General features: G+C 39.1%; 1 protein-coding gene and 1 pseudogene across 2 annotated transcripts in view; both read right to left on the minus strand.

Moving 5' to 3' along the window:
- The window catches only part of LOC112236195 (serine/threonine-protein kinase 33), a 32,861-nt gene extending 30,140 nt beyond the window's left edge, over positions 1-2,721 (minus strand). The window contains exon 1 of one of the 2 annotated variants that reach the window (XM_024404783.2): positions 2,561-2,721. The gene's annotated coding sequence lies outside the window, so the exon portion shown is untranslated. The remainder of the gene's footprint in view (positions 1-2,560) is intronic. The other variant, XM_024404784.2, reaches the window with a different exon arrangement.
- A 2,386-nt stretch (positions 2,722-5,107) lies between these two features.
- On the minus strand, positions 5,108-10,493 carry LOC112236194 (annotated as a pseudogene).
- Between the last annotated feature and the right edge of the window lie 4,474 nt (positions 10,494-14,967).

Raw genomic sequence — 14,967 nt, forward strand, 5'->3', positions numbered from 1 at the left:
TATCTACAATTATTCTGATATTTAACATTCTTAAAATAAATTGGTGATCCTAACTGACCTAAGACCGGGACTTTTTACGAGGATTAAATGTCAGGAATTGTGAAACTGAGTTTAAATGTATTTTGCAAAGGTGTTTAAACTTCCGACTTCAACTGTATAACACCATGTCATCTTCTAACTGTACATCAAACATAGTGATCATAAAAATTTACACTGTATATGACATGAGTTTAATGATATGGAAACGAAGTGCACATTTGGACTTGCGGGTGTTTGGTTTGCTTGTATGACATCAAAGCTGTATTTATTATAATCCTCAACGTCTCAAAGTAAATAGAGTCCTTGTAATTTACAGCATTTTCCTCACTCAGACAATAAAACATTTGCAAAAGTTGCCCAATTAGTGGGAGGGATAGGGGCAAATTCTTGTCGCGCATGGTGGTCAAGACAGAACGGTTGTAAGTCAAAACCCATGCAAAGCTGTGAAGTAATGTATAGCATATTACAGTACAGCCACTGCGTTCCAATTTAGCCACTTATCAGTGTCCAAATGTGCCATTTTCAACCCGTACAAGTGTGAAGGCCTACGCCTGCAGATAGTTACTTGAAATGAGACATATAACCATGCCAAAACATGATTCAAAATGGGAATTCACCGACAGATAGCTCAGGAAACACCAGCTTCTTATGCAGGCAAATTGACATTTACAATAGCTGGCTAGGCTAGTCAGACTAACATTGACTAGCTTTCAATAAATTGTCTAAGCGATCAACGGAGTTACCTCTTCATACGATCAAGACAATTCACATTGCATGCTGCAGATTTCAAGTGCACTCAAAAAACAGATTTTGATCTTATTTCAGTCTTCATCAAACATTTCTGCAAGAATTTAAGGTGCCAACACATTTTATAGTCATAAGACTGTTTCACTGTCAGATTTTTTAAAAAGAAAATCAGCGCCTCCCTCGGGGATCGATCAACTTCACGCTTTTCGGCCCACTACAGTTTATCTTAGACTGGTAGGCCTAGCCATAGAGATCTTATTAAATTACTGTTCTAATTATATGGGCCTAGCCTATTCAAACGTGTCATTAGAGGAAGCCATGAAACAAGAACATTACATTCTTAACCAAGAAAGGCATTATTGCAGGAGGAGCCAATACCCAGCTGCTTGAAACACATAATTATTTCAACCTCATACAAGCAGCAATTAACTTTCTATGACCCCTTCCTGCTAAATATAATTATCTGGCATGAAACCTGCATAGTAGTGTTTTAATGTGTGTGATGTTTAAAAACATTCAATGCACTGATTGAATGGAGTTTGAAGGATTCCTTTTAACAGCTTTCTGTCTGCAAATGAAGTCAGATAGCTAGTTTTCTACTTACAGTGGTGGAAGAAGTACCCAATGTTCATACTTGAGTAAAGATACCTTGATAGGAAATGACTCGAGTAATAGTCACCCAGTAAAATACTACTTGAGTAAAAGTCCAAATGTATTTAGTTTTAAATATACTTAACTATCAAAATGAAAAGTATACATAAAATTGCTTATATTAATAAGCAAAGAGCACAATGTTGTTGTATTTTCTTTTCTTTTTTTAAATCCACAGATAGCTACGGCAGGCACACTCCAACACCCAGACATCATTTACAAATGAAGCCTTTGTGTTTTTGTCAGTCCACCAGATCAGAGGCAGTAGGGATGTTCTCTTGATAAGTGTGTGAATTGGGCCATTTTCATGTCCTGCTAAGCATTCAAAATGTAATGAGTACTTTTTGGGTGTCAGGGAAAATGCATGGATTAAAAAGTACATTATTTTCTTTAGGAATGTAGTCAAGTAGAAGTAGTCAAAAATATAAATAGTAAAGTACAGATAACAAAAAAACGATAAGTAGTACTTTAAAGTATTTTTACTTAAATACTTTACACCAAAGACTACTTACCTACAATATAATATGTTGGGAAAATAGTTTTAGGCCTATTAGTTAGGTAACTTTTTTTCCACATACAGTTAGTTCACTGATGAAATAGAGCTAACCTTAGTAATAAGCAAGCTAATTTACAGGACTCCTCAAAATAATCATTAACTACATCAGCAAATCCAGTCCTCGGGGGACGGATTGGTGTCACACATTCGTCCCAGCACCTGCTAACACACCTGACTCCAATAATTAACTAATCATGATCTTCAGTTTAGAATGTAATTAGTCTAATCAGCTCTATTTGCTAGGAAAAAGTGTGACACCGACACTCCGGTCCCCAAGGACTGGAGTTGCCCATCCCTGAACTAGATTAACGTTAATCTCGAATTAATTAAATTATATGTAGCCACCGCCACAAAACGTAATATATAGCTACATAATTACACATGATTAATGAAGATTACCTAATGTTAGTCATGAGCAAAAAAACTGCAGAGGCTAGTCAAAACAAAACACACTGCTGCTTTTGCGTGTGTTGCCATGGCAACAGCGAGAAGTATGCAAACGACCTACTTTTCATTGAAACATACCTAACTCATTTAAATCCTATTAATCTATTCACATGCATTTACCTTATATTTGTTTGTTGGGGGTAACGGTGAGATCCGTTATTGTATTCATCCAACGTTACAGTCTCTTTAGCAACCAGGAATCAAGTGACATCGCAAGAGCCACTTTCCTTAACTTTTCTTGTGTGATGCGAAAGGTGGTGTACTACGGATACTAAACAGGGACAAAAAAGCGCAGTGAAAATCTGGCGTCGTGTAATATTCTCTACCAACAGCAACACTTGATTTGAATGCTCTACTAAAGGAAATGTATATTCTTATAGAAATACATAATTAATGTATTGCTGTTACGGTATACAAATTGTCATACATTTGAATGTTTTGAATAGTAAACCTATTTATTTTCACACATTTCATGAAGATAAGAATAAGTCTATGACTATGGTAAATTAAACTGAATAGCACTATAGTTTACGTATGCAAACTTCACAGGGTGGCCTATCTGCCTACATGGTGATTAGTCCCCATCTAGTGGAGAAAAGTGATATAAAAAATGATTGCCGTCAATATGTTTCTTATTATTTTGTACCTAATGTTACAATTCCATTTCTGTCAAATTCAAAAATTCATATTTACAATTATCAGCTTAGGAGGGAACAATACAGTTTAAATGTGATAAGCAGTGGTATTTGGATCTCCTTTTAGTACACATTTTTAGACCTAGCAGTGGACATCTTGCCAGTTCTTGGACTGTCCATTGTAAACATTAATTATGGTTGCACATTTGAAAGAGTGATGCTTGTATAATATACTTTTGCAATTTTATTGTCTCTCAACGTATGACCACATTTTCTAAATACAACAGATTGGAAAAGACAAAACATTATTGTGATATTAAATTCCTTATTAAGAACTGAGCCAAACTAAAAAAGCATTTCAAACTTAACATTTTGGACAGACATGCTAAAGACAGACATTTGACAGACATTTAAAGACATTACAAGCTGAGTTAAATCAATGTTTCTGCTTTTTGCAAAGATAATAATCCCTAGATGAGGTAGCTGATCACATGCAAACAGTACCCTGAAATCCAAGCACAGCAGTTAAGCCTTGCAGGTCTGAGCTGGGTTGTATACACATTATCCTACCAACAATCGGCACATAGTTCTAATGAGATTCCAAAGCAATGACTGGTATGCTAATTGTGGGTTGTTTTGCATTCGATTCATATTCAAAGCACTATTCAACAAAATTATTGGATGAAAAAAAGCAAGGTGTTTCACCAGAACAAACTATTGGAGCGTAGCTGAATCATTAACTTTAAACCACATAATACAAATGGGACATTATTTAGTTCATTGAATAATTCACACAATACTCATACCCCCAAATAGCTCTTTTATTGCAAGTTGGTCCACACCAGGCATAATCACCCACTGGGTACACACTGGTTGAATCACGTTGAACCAACGTGGAATAAACGTTGAATTGACATCTGTGCCCAGTGGGTAATTTTCAACTAGAATCAAGAATGAGAGGGAACGTTTGTTTATATGCAAAACACAATCACAGACATTTGCTTGTACTATCCAAAGTAATGTAATACATCAGCAAACACATTGAATACAGGAAATCAACAGAATATGTACATGCAAAACAAATAGCTGCACATTCCTTTACTACTATGTAAGGAATGAATATACCAGCTGCTTACGTTCATGTCCACGGAAAAGCAATTTTACCCATTGTTACAGCTTAAAATTAGAAACAGCCCATGTAATACTGCCACAGCAGAAATTCAATAGGATTTATGTGAAGTCATATGCCATAAGATGTTGTTAGTGAGGCAATTTACCCATAATTCTCACCTTATTACTGTCCCCTCTGAGAGGTAGACATTGGTGCATATTCCTTGATGCAAACTCAAATATGTTGTGCTCTTTGATCCATAAAACTACTTCTGGAAAGTAATTTTCCTTGAAATAGTTTGGAATTAGGAAAGGAACTTAAGTGTTCAAGGATACTCTACTGGCAACATGGGATTTAGAATATCAAGAGGGAAAAATAAAAATGTAAGAAGATCAGAATGGCAAAGTGACCTTGAAAAAAGATAACAATTATTTGATTACATGACAAACATGACACTAAATAGGGTCAGCCATTGTTAAATACGTAGATGTTACACAATCAACAGTAAACAGGGGCTACAGATAAAGTCTCAATGGTGTAAAGTACTTAAGTAAAAATACTTTAAAGTATTACTTAAGTAGTTTTTGGGGGTTATCTGCACTTCACTATTTATATTTTTGACAACTTTTTCCTTTACATTTACTACATTCCTAAAGAAAATAATGTACTTTTTACTTCATACATTTTCTCTGATACCCAAAAGTACTTGTCACATTTTGACAGGAAAATGGTCCAATTTACACACTTATCAACAGTACATCCTTGTCATCTCTACTGCCTCTGATCTGGCGGACCAACTTAACACAAATGCTTTATTTGTAAATTAATGTCTGAGTGTTGGAGTGTGCCTCTGGCTATCCGTAAATAAATTAAAATATACCAATTGTGCCATCTGGTTTGCATAATATAAGGCATTTTTAATTATTAATACTTTTACTTTTGATACTTAAGTATGTTTAAAACCAAATACTTTTAGACTTTTACTCAAGTAGTATTTTACTGGGTGACTTTCACTTTTACTTTTCTATTAAGACATCTTCACTTCTACTCAAGGATGACATTTGAGTACATTTTCCACCACTGTAAAGTCTGGACTATGACGTATGTCATTCATACTTACAGAGCTGTCCCTGTCCCTATCACAATAAGTGTTCATCAGAATCAACAGCCCAGGCGTCCACAATATATAAACACAAGTCATCCCGATCAAACATCCTATCAACGTCCACATGAGCACCACCACCTTCAGACAGATTTCCTCCTCTTGCCGAAGACATTGTTGATGAGCTTGGCCATGGACTTAGAGCCACTGTAGCGGTGGAGGTCGGCCCGGTACTTCAGGTGATCCATGACGTGGCGGATGAGCTTGGCCATGGACTTAGAGCCACTGTAGCGGTGGAGGTCGGCCTGGTACTTCAGGTGATCCATGACGTGGCGGATGAGCTTGGTGAAGAGGTTGGATATCTCCAGGTAGTCCTCTGCTGCAGAAACCTCCTGGAAGTGGCATCTGTGCTCCTGAGCCAAAGCACAACCCTCCTCCTCAAACACTTGATGGGCGTGGCACAGATCCTGCTTGTACCCCACCAGGCAGATTGGGATGTCCATCTTGTCCATCTCTCTGTCCAAAACAGGCACACCAGAGTCAAAAAACCTCCCTCCTTAAAATTATCATAAACTTAATCAAAATATGTGTTTCTTCTGACTCATCATGAATTTCATCTGACGTTCATCACATTCATCTGAATTAGTAAGGCTGTATAAACTATTGAAATGTTTATTGAAGCAGCCCACAGTATCAAAGAAAAATGAACCAAGTAGGTCAAGTGGTGGCTTCAGTGAAGTTTCAGAGAGTTTATATAATGCAGACAGACCCTCGCCCAAAGTGCTCTTTTGATATACAGTGAGGGTGACTTCTGCTTCACATCCATTTCATGGAGTGTCAAACCATCAGGACCCAGCTGAAGTAAAATCCCACTACACAAATTAGGCCTGACCACCCATGTCATTTTGTGAGCCATATGTGAGTCTTTATCATCTCAAGCTGTCCCAGCTCACTCTCCCACACAGTGTCCGTCGACTGGCTGCAACATACTTTCACTTAAAGTCCTGTAACAAATGTCCAGTGGAATCCCAATAGTTTCTCTAGTATTTAATCATGTTTTAATTAACGCCTCTGAGAAAATTGGATACAAGCCATTCTGGGCAAATTCAATTGAACATGAGAAATAATTTACTCATATAATTAACTAAGTTGAGCAATGAGGTTGTAAATCCTAGAAAAAATGTTTATCAAGAAGGAAAAGCCTATACTTCTATCACAGACAGCTGCCTTTTGTGTTCACTTCGACTTCTATTCCCTCTATGGTACAACAATGTTAAAATCATGTTGGAATCTGCCACTTTAACTGGTGTGTGCCCCCCTGTTAGCATAAATGTCTGTCCAGGAATAGGAATGATTAATTCATCAAAGCCCAATCCCTTCCCTCCGGTAGGCATCAGGCCCTGGGTCGCAGGTCACAGTCACTCACCCCTTGCAGCTCTCTCCACGGGCTTCTTTGATCTGACATAGGATATTTTGGGCGTTGAGGAAGGACGTTCGGTCGCTGATGTTGTACACCACGATAAATCCATCGGCCCACTCCACCGGCTCTTCCAGGATACATTTGCTCTCTCCTCTCTGACAGGGCAGGGGAGAGGGGGTGGACAACAGATCACAAACACATCCTCACACATCTTACCTGACTTATGGAAACTAATGGAAAAAATATTATGAATGATCTTTTGGTCACTCAAAGCCTATTTTACATGGGAAAAGGCTCCCCAGCATTACGCACACCTGCCTTCCCCCCCGTCACGCGGATCAGCGATTATTGGACTCACCTGGACTCAATCACCTCCGTCATTACCGCCCCTATATCTGTCTGGTTCCCCGCTCTGTTCCAGGCTTCAGCATTAATTGTCGTTTGTTGTTGTTTACCGGTGTGCTGACGCTGCTCCTGTTGTGTTACCTGTCTGTTCCTGATTAAATGTTAACTCCCCGTACCTGCTTCTCATCTCCAGCGTCGGTCTTTACAGGAAATAGGGTAACTGTGCAAAACCTTTAAACTATTTAATAGAGGTCCATTTTATTAGGTAGCCTCACCCCTCAGAGAACGATGGAATATGAGAAAAGTAATGGGAGGTGAAGCTGTTGAGTACAAGCTTGTGTTTAAATCATATCAACGTTTATTGGTCGCGTACACAGACTTGCAGGTGTTATGGCAGGTGCAGTGAAATGCTAATACAAAGTTGTCTTTGACCTAAAAACGGGGCAACCGTGTCTGTCGGCGCCATCTTGTCAACTTGAACAAGACTTGCCACAGGAGCTTACAAATTGGTCCATGACATCCCCTACACCATTGAAGTTGACATTTGTAAAGGTTATGGTTATGGGTAGGGGTTAAGGTTAGGGTTTAGGGTAGGGATGTCCAAAGGAGCCTGGATAACACTGACACTTAGAAATTATAGTTTCAAGTTGTATTAGTCGTATGTACGGGATACAAATGGTATACACCATCCAACGAAATGCTTACTTACAGGTTCCTTCTCAACAATGAGAAACAAAAGATAAGAATACGAACATAAAATAAATGGTTCAGTAGAACAGAATAAACATTTGAACATATGTATTATAAAGGAAGGCACAATTTATAATCCAATATTTACAGTACACATGTTTTGGGGAAAGAGGGATTGGGGGCAAGTCAAAGGCATGTCAACAGTGCATTACTTTTTTGTTCCATAAAACAGGAAATAGACCAGAGAAAGGCATGTACTGTACAGCAGCTGTGGGGCGCGCCCCGGGTCGGCAGGGGGGGGGAACTCAGCCTGGCTTTAAACTTATTCTTGAAAGTTGTAATAGTAGACTGCACAAGGTGCCATTTCGAAATTGGGTCATCAGTTCCTCTTGTCATGTCAGTCATTGCATACCTTAGAGAGATATTTATAACTTGTCAGAAATGTCCAGATCAATGTCTAGCCCATGTCAGCTAACATTTCTTTATTGAGGCTTTTTAGCCCATAGATATTGTTGTAATTGTTTTGTCATTCAAATATCACAAATACACATTAGACACGGCAAATTGTATAGAATTGCAAGAAAATATGCTTTAAAACTGTTTCATTTTCTTGGCACCCCATGACAAAATGTGTGGAGTGGTTGGAAATAAGCTTTAAACCTGCAGCATTCTCTCCACCAACATTAGGGGTGTGAACAGTTTGTCATGAACAGTGCTTGTGCCCATAGAAATAGACGCGGCACATGCATGCAGGGGGATCATAATAAAACCCAACATTTGGGAATAACAGGTACCGTATGCGGCTGCATAAGCAGTCAACATGTTCTAGTGCTGCCTGTCTCTGCTTTCCAAGGGCTGATCATTGTGTCTAGTGTATTCTGAGCTACAGGGGACTATCATAAATCACATCAGAACACAACATACAATCTATTTCCCATGCCATTAGATACTACTATGTTAGGCATGAGCTAAAAACACATGAATATATGCAGGGAACAGATCTGATACCTGTGAACACGGATCAAATACTTCCAAGTGTAACAGTCTTCCTTCGATGGAGAGCCTTTTACGGTATAAGGAGTCTGTAACACAAGTTCAAAGCATACTTATTGTAATAGGAAACCTGCAATAGTACAAATCTGATGTAAATAGTAATGTACAGACTTCTCCCATGAAATAATGATTACTGTAAGCCTCAAACATCCAGGCCATGATTGTTCTGATGAAGTAGACTGAGTTAATTCATTTAAGGGAAAGGTCTGAAGTCATATACCCCTGTGTAAACTGTAACATCAAATGCAGCCATCTTCCAGCATGTTAAACAAGCGATGACTAATGGGAACATGTCAACATGCCAATGACTTCATTCAGAAATGATAAGTTCCCCTCGGCCAAGCATATCACATTAAACCAAAACATGTGTTAACACATGCTATATGTGAACTTGAAGAATCATTTGAATAGTCAAATCAGTAAATGATTACTTAAAATTCACTCACAATTAAAATGCCTGTGTGAACTATACTTAACTTCCTGGTGGATCTTGTACTGTGCAGTATGTGTGTTTCAATTCATGTCAGACTCCCAGGGGTAATAAAGTAATACAACGTTTTACTCCCTAAGTTGATGACATTGGTGAACAGCCAGTAGCAACAGACTGTAACTGTGAATACAACAGATTGCATTTTAATGTCATGAGAGCATATCTATATGGCATTGTAAAAACATTACTACCCTACTTTAAATATTGGTGAGAAATCTGTGTACTCACTGGCGTTGGAGGCATACTCTCCAATGAAACGTTTGTCAGAAACCTTACCAGAACAGCTGGAGAGGGAGAAATGTGACATGGGTAAGACAGGCGTATTAATATACAGGAAACAAAAACATAAACAACAAATAGTTGAATCTAGGCTTGGATACTTTGGTCTTAGTAGTGGAACCCTGAACAGTTGTTTTTTTAAGCTAAAACAGGGCTGTTCAGTCATGGTGTTTTCCTATTGTGCACTTCTCCTCCACTCTCCCCTCCATGTGGATTGAACACTGCAATGGGCTTTCTCCTGCATCTACTTTTATTAGTTTCTACCACAGTATCATTTCTCTCTCTCTCTCAAGAGACCTTGGGTGAACATGTTCCAGTTAGCCTGAGGGATCGCACTTTCCCCTGCCTTACAAGAAAAATAATTCCTCATCAATTAGATGCATGTTCCAACCATCAATCTAAATTTCCTCTCTCCAAAACCTTACATAAATCTAGCAACTTCATTCCTCTTCTAGAGTTATGATCTAAAAACATTGTGCTTGGAGCTCATGCAGCGATCTCTATCTATCTGTCTAGGTGATCATTTCCCTCTGGTCACGGCTACACTGTAGAATGTTACACTGTTTACAGTGAGGGAAATTACACGTTTGTATGCAAAGCATAGAAATAAGCAGTTCAATTGTTCTGTTCGTTTGGGAGACCTTGCAAGCCCCTACAGTCAAATACAAGAAACTAGGCAGTTAAAGAAATACTTAATGATGCAAATACATACATTATTCATTCAGACACTTACCTGACTTCCCTGCTCCCTCGCTGCCCAGCAGAGCCAACTTGATGTCATTCATGTCTGCAGACTGGAGGTGAGCTGCTGAGAAGGACTAGCTGAGCTCTCTTTCTTTCTGCTGTCATGTATGCTAGGCGGTATCAGGATTAGAACTGTGCTTGTAAGAACTGCTCAGCCACAACAGATGCCTGTGGAAAAAAGGAAAACATACACAGTGTTTCATGTCCCCTCTCACCCAATGAGGAGAGGGCCAAGTTGGATTACACAGAGTTCACCACAACACTGAATACCTTAAGAATCTCTCTTGCTCCTTTCCAGTTAAAACATTAATAGTAGCCAGGGGGAGAAATGGCACTCAATATAACTTAACAAAGTTAATATGTTTTCCAGATAATTTGATTACTTTCTTTCATTTATTGTTTTCCCCCCTCAGGACATGGCAGAAAATGGTCATATATTTGACCGCAATTTACAATGCAGACATCTAAAAAGACAAAACCTTGATGCTTTCTAAATGGCTCTTTCACATTCACTGTACCAGTCTATAGTCCCACCTATCTAGGGTTTGTCCTTGGCCTCTGGGTACACAACATGTAAGCTGCTGAACATCTGCAGTGCTGTGGGGATAGACAGGGCTTTAGGGAGACCAGAAACAGTTAATACCGCTGATACCTCCCAATTACCATGGCTAACACATAAGCTAAGCATTAAATGCCAACATATGTCCAACGTATGAGGCATGGTTTGATTGCAGGGTTCAGTACCTTTGAAAGGGAGGTACAACAATCCACTTTCCCTTTTTCCCCTCACAGTTCAAAAAGAACAAAGAAAGTCATTCAATTCTTCAAACTTCAATTTCATGGACTGCTTCACTAGTCAAAAAGTCCATTCATTTATTTGTATTTTTTTACACTGGCTGTTTTTCCCCATGTCTACCACTGTCATTGTTGACTAAAGTTCACAGGGGTGTCACATAATTATCCTGTTATGTTTCATTTTACGTCTGTTACCTGAAAGGTTGCAGACCCCAGGAATAAAAGGCTTAAAATGTGTCCAGGACCAAAAATGATGCAGCACATTGTTGCCTGATTGTTCCATGAGTAGAATCAAATCAATAAGCTTCACTGAGGGAAGCACAGCAGGGAGACAAGACTGAACACTGTACAGAAAAAAGACACATTGGACAAATTCAATGCAGACTACATCACATTATGACAATCAATGAAGCCAGCACTTTATGGTGTGAGAGTGACAATAAACAGCTAGACTGGAAGATGTGATGCTGTGTTACACAACTACCTTTATTAGAGGAGGATCAGGTAGAATCAGGTAGAATACAAGACCGAACAAAATGGCTGGGGGAATGCCTATAATGGTGGATGGAGTAAAAACTGGTAACAACAATGCCCTTGTCACTTAGTAAGCCATGTTTCTATATACTGTACCAGCTATTATCTAAGAGCTCTCATGAGATAACAACCAGAGAGTGGTACTCTTGAAAACACGCAAATGAAGACGACAGTCCCTCAACAACAGTATTTAGTGTATTATTTGTGTCTTTCAGATCCAGTCCCTAGACTGCAGTTTGGGCCCTACCATAACCTAATGGCTCTGGACTTGTGGACGTGTATCAACCCACAGTCATAGGAGACGTTTAACCTACAGCCTGGAAATCCCTCATGTTGTCAGACAGACAGTCGCTGTTCATACCATCTTCTCTCAAGAAACAGCCATTAACTGATCTCAAACTGCCACTTTGTACTAATACCCCGAATGCATCGGTCGAACTATTGTTATTCAACAATAACATTTGACTTCACTACATACAAAACACTTACCACTGATTGACAATTTTCCTATTAAAATAAATCCATGCTCCCATATGTGTGGCTAATCAAAAACAGGCATCACAATACCAAATAAAGAAAGGAAGTAGTTCATAAGGATTGGAACTTTTATGAACTACACCATTCCCCTAAAGTTGAGTGGTAATCACATTATATTTACTAGCAGAAAAAAGTGGAAAAAACACCACTAGTCCCGCAAAAATGTTATCCTTTATTGGTAATGTTAAGAAAGAAGTGGTGTGCTCTTGACATGAGACAGGGGCCAGCAGCAGAGCAACATTTCCAGAATAAAGAGAGGTTTAAATGCTGCAGGCAGAGTGATTACATCATGTCTGTCTTCATGAGAACCTCCTGGGAGCAGCATCTCCCTCCAGCATTGTCAGGACAGCAGGCAGACAATCAGCGTCTTAATCCTGCAGGTATTGAGGGAATTCTCCCAGACAGCACTCTGATCTGATTGAAGACTCATCAGGATACTGTCTGTAGAGATGAACCAGAATGAGTCTATTGGAGTGAGAGTGTGCATCCCAAATGGCACCCAATTCCCTGTATAGTGCACTTCTTTTGACCATGGCTCGTATGGCTCTGGTCAAAAGTAGTACCCTATGTAGGAAATAGGATGCCATTTGGAACGCATCCGTGGGGTGATGGGGCAGGATTCACTAGAATAATAAGATTTACTAAGAGCAAATGTGTGTTTCTCTCAGGAAGGAAAGATGATATCATCTCTTGGGATGGAACAAGTAACCCAGCTTGGTTCCTTTCATCAAAGGAGAACTGTAACCGCTTGGAGGGGCAAGGAATTCACTCTTGATCCAGTAAATCTTTTCACAGGAATATATGTGAGAGGTCTTTTGATACAAATTCATCTCTGCTGATCTGCCTCTAGGTGCTAAAGTTGGCACGTTTTAAATGCTCCTCAGTTCGTACCTTGCTGAAATTCAATTTCTAGTTTGCATTTTTCATTCGAATTTGGGGCTTAGGATTTCTTAACTTTTGAAAGACGCCTCTTTGGCCTAACTACATGGATTGACTGTCCAACAAAAAGGTATTTCTTTGTACATGCAAATCCATTAAATCCATCATGCTTTTCCTTGATTTAAAAATTCAAACGTATGGTTAGAGAGAGTATGAAAGGAGCAAAGATCATATTCTTTAGTTAATACTTAATGATGGTGGTTAATATAATATGAGATTGTTTTGCCAAAACTACAGTGTGTTTTATCATCTTGTTTCTTCTTGTGACGTCCATGGCTCACAACTCTGCTAAAGTATTTTCCAGACTCTCCCACATGAAGATGATCCTATCATTATTAATAGGCTGCCATGATTGCAATGAGTTACGGTCAATGATGGAAATGTCTGAGCTGTCCAAAAGACCACTCCCCTCTCTGTGATGCAAAGACCCACCAGTCTGCTGCTAGCTAGCCCACAGTCAAGACAGCATCGCTTCTCACTGCTCACCACTCACAGAATCAGGCTCATTACAGTCCAGCCAGGGCCGGCACTAGATATAAGCGACATAAGCAACCGCTTAAGGCCCCACGACCGCTAGGGGACCCCCAATCCACATATTTTAAATAAAATATAAATAATTCTAGGAACTCAGTTGGGGTTTCAACTTACTGTTGAGAGTTAGAATAGTAGAAAACATTAGGTGCAATTTCAGAATTTGGTTGTGCATCAGCAGTTTTTCTCTTGTGATTTCAGGTTGGATAAAAGCAGAAGACTCATTTTCATCTTGCATGGACTAATTTAGTATATCTTATCATAATCATGGTCGAATTACAGACAGGGCACACATAGCACATGCCCAGAGGGCCTCAATTGATTTTGTTAGTCACTCTCACTCAGATATCATATTAACATGGTATAAGCCTGGCAAAATGTGTAGAATTGCAGGAATTTAGCCTAAAAATAAAACAAACAAAAAATTCCACCCTATTTCAAAATGTGTAGAATTTCAGGAAATTTGTTGTAAAACCAACCATATTTTGCTTAGGACCCCCAAAAGGCTAGAGCTGGCCCTGCATCCACCACAAATACACCAGGCTGCTCTGTTATTCTTGTGCCTTTAGTGAAACATTTCAGTGTGGAATGCTTTAATGTCTGCATGATGTTTCAATCAAGACTTTCGAGGATAATTGAATTCGAGAATTGGTCGGGGCTAGCCGGTGGTTATCAAAGGGAGCCAGGATTAATCATACATCATTCACTGCCCTCGACCATAAGCAACCAAAAGGACCCTGTGAATCACCTTTAATGGAAGATTACACTCAAAGTGAATGATTTGAAGGGTTCCAGGCAACGCATAATGTGCTAACTCATTAAGAGAAAATCACTTTTAGGTAAGAAAAGTATTGGACAAACAGAATCAGTGCTTTGAGGAAAGTTTGCATGGTAGGCTGACACAGCAACTTCTGAACACTTTTTATCACCATGAAATATTTAGTAAGGCATGTTATCTTTCTTGGATATGACAAGCTGCTGTAAATAAAGGAAGATGAAAGAAGTTGTGAAATAGCTTACATCAACATAAATGTGGTTATTTTAGGAGATTATTTTTCTTTCATGTCTTCATGTAAATTAAATATTTGAACAAACTCACAATCCTGAGAAGTCTTCTGCACTAATACCCACTGATGCTCTGGCAACGCATCCTGCATCTTGTCAAGTCCACAGCAACACCGCCCATATGGAGAAGAGGTGGGACACTGACTGATACTTCACTGTCGGCAACTAATCACAACCCCATTCTGTCAAATCCCCCAGAAACTCCAGAAATGACTCAGCATACCTTTATGCTTATTACATATATTTTAGGTAGTAAC

The sequence above is a fragment of the Oncorhynchus tshawytscha genome, linkage group LG04 (assembly GCF_018296145.1).
Source record: "Oncorhynchus tshawytscha isolate Ot180627B linkage group LG04, Otsh_v2.0, whole genome shotgun sequence".
Lineage (NCBI taxonomy): Eukaryota > Metazoa > Chordata > Actinopteri > Salmoniformes > Salmonidae > Oncorhynchus > Oncorhynchus tshawytscha.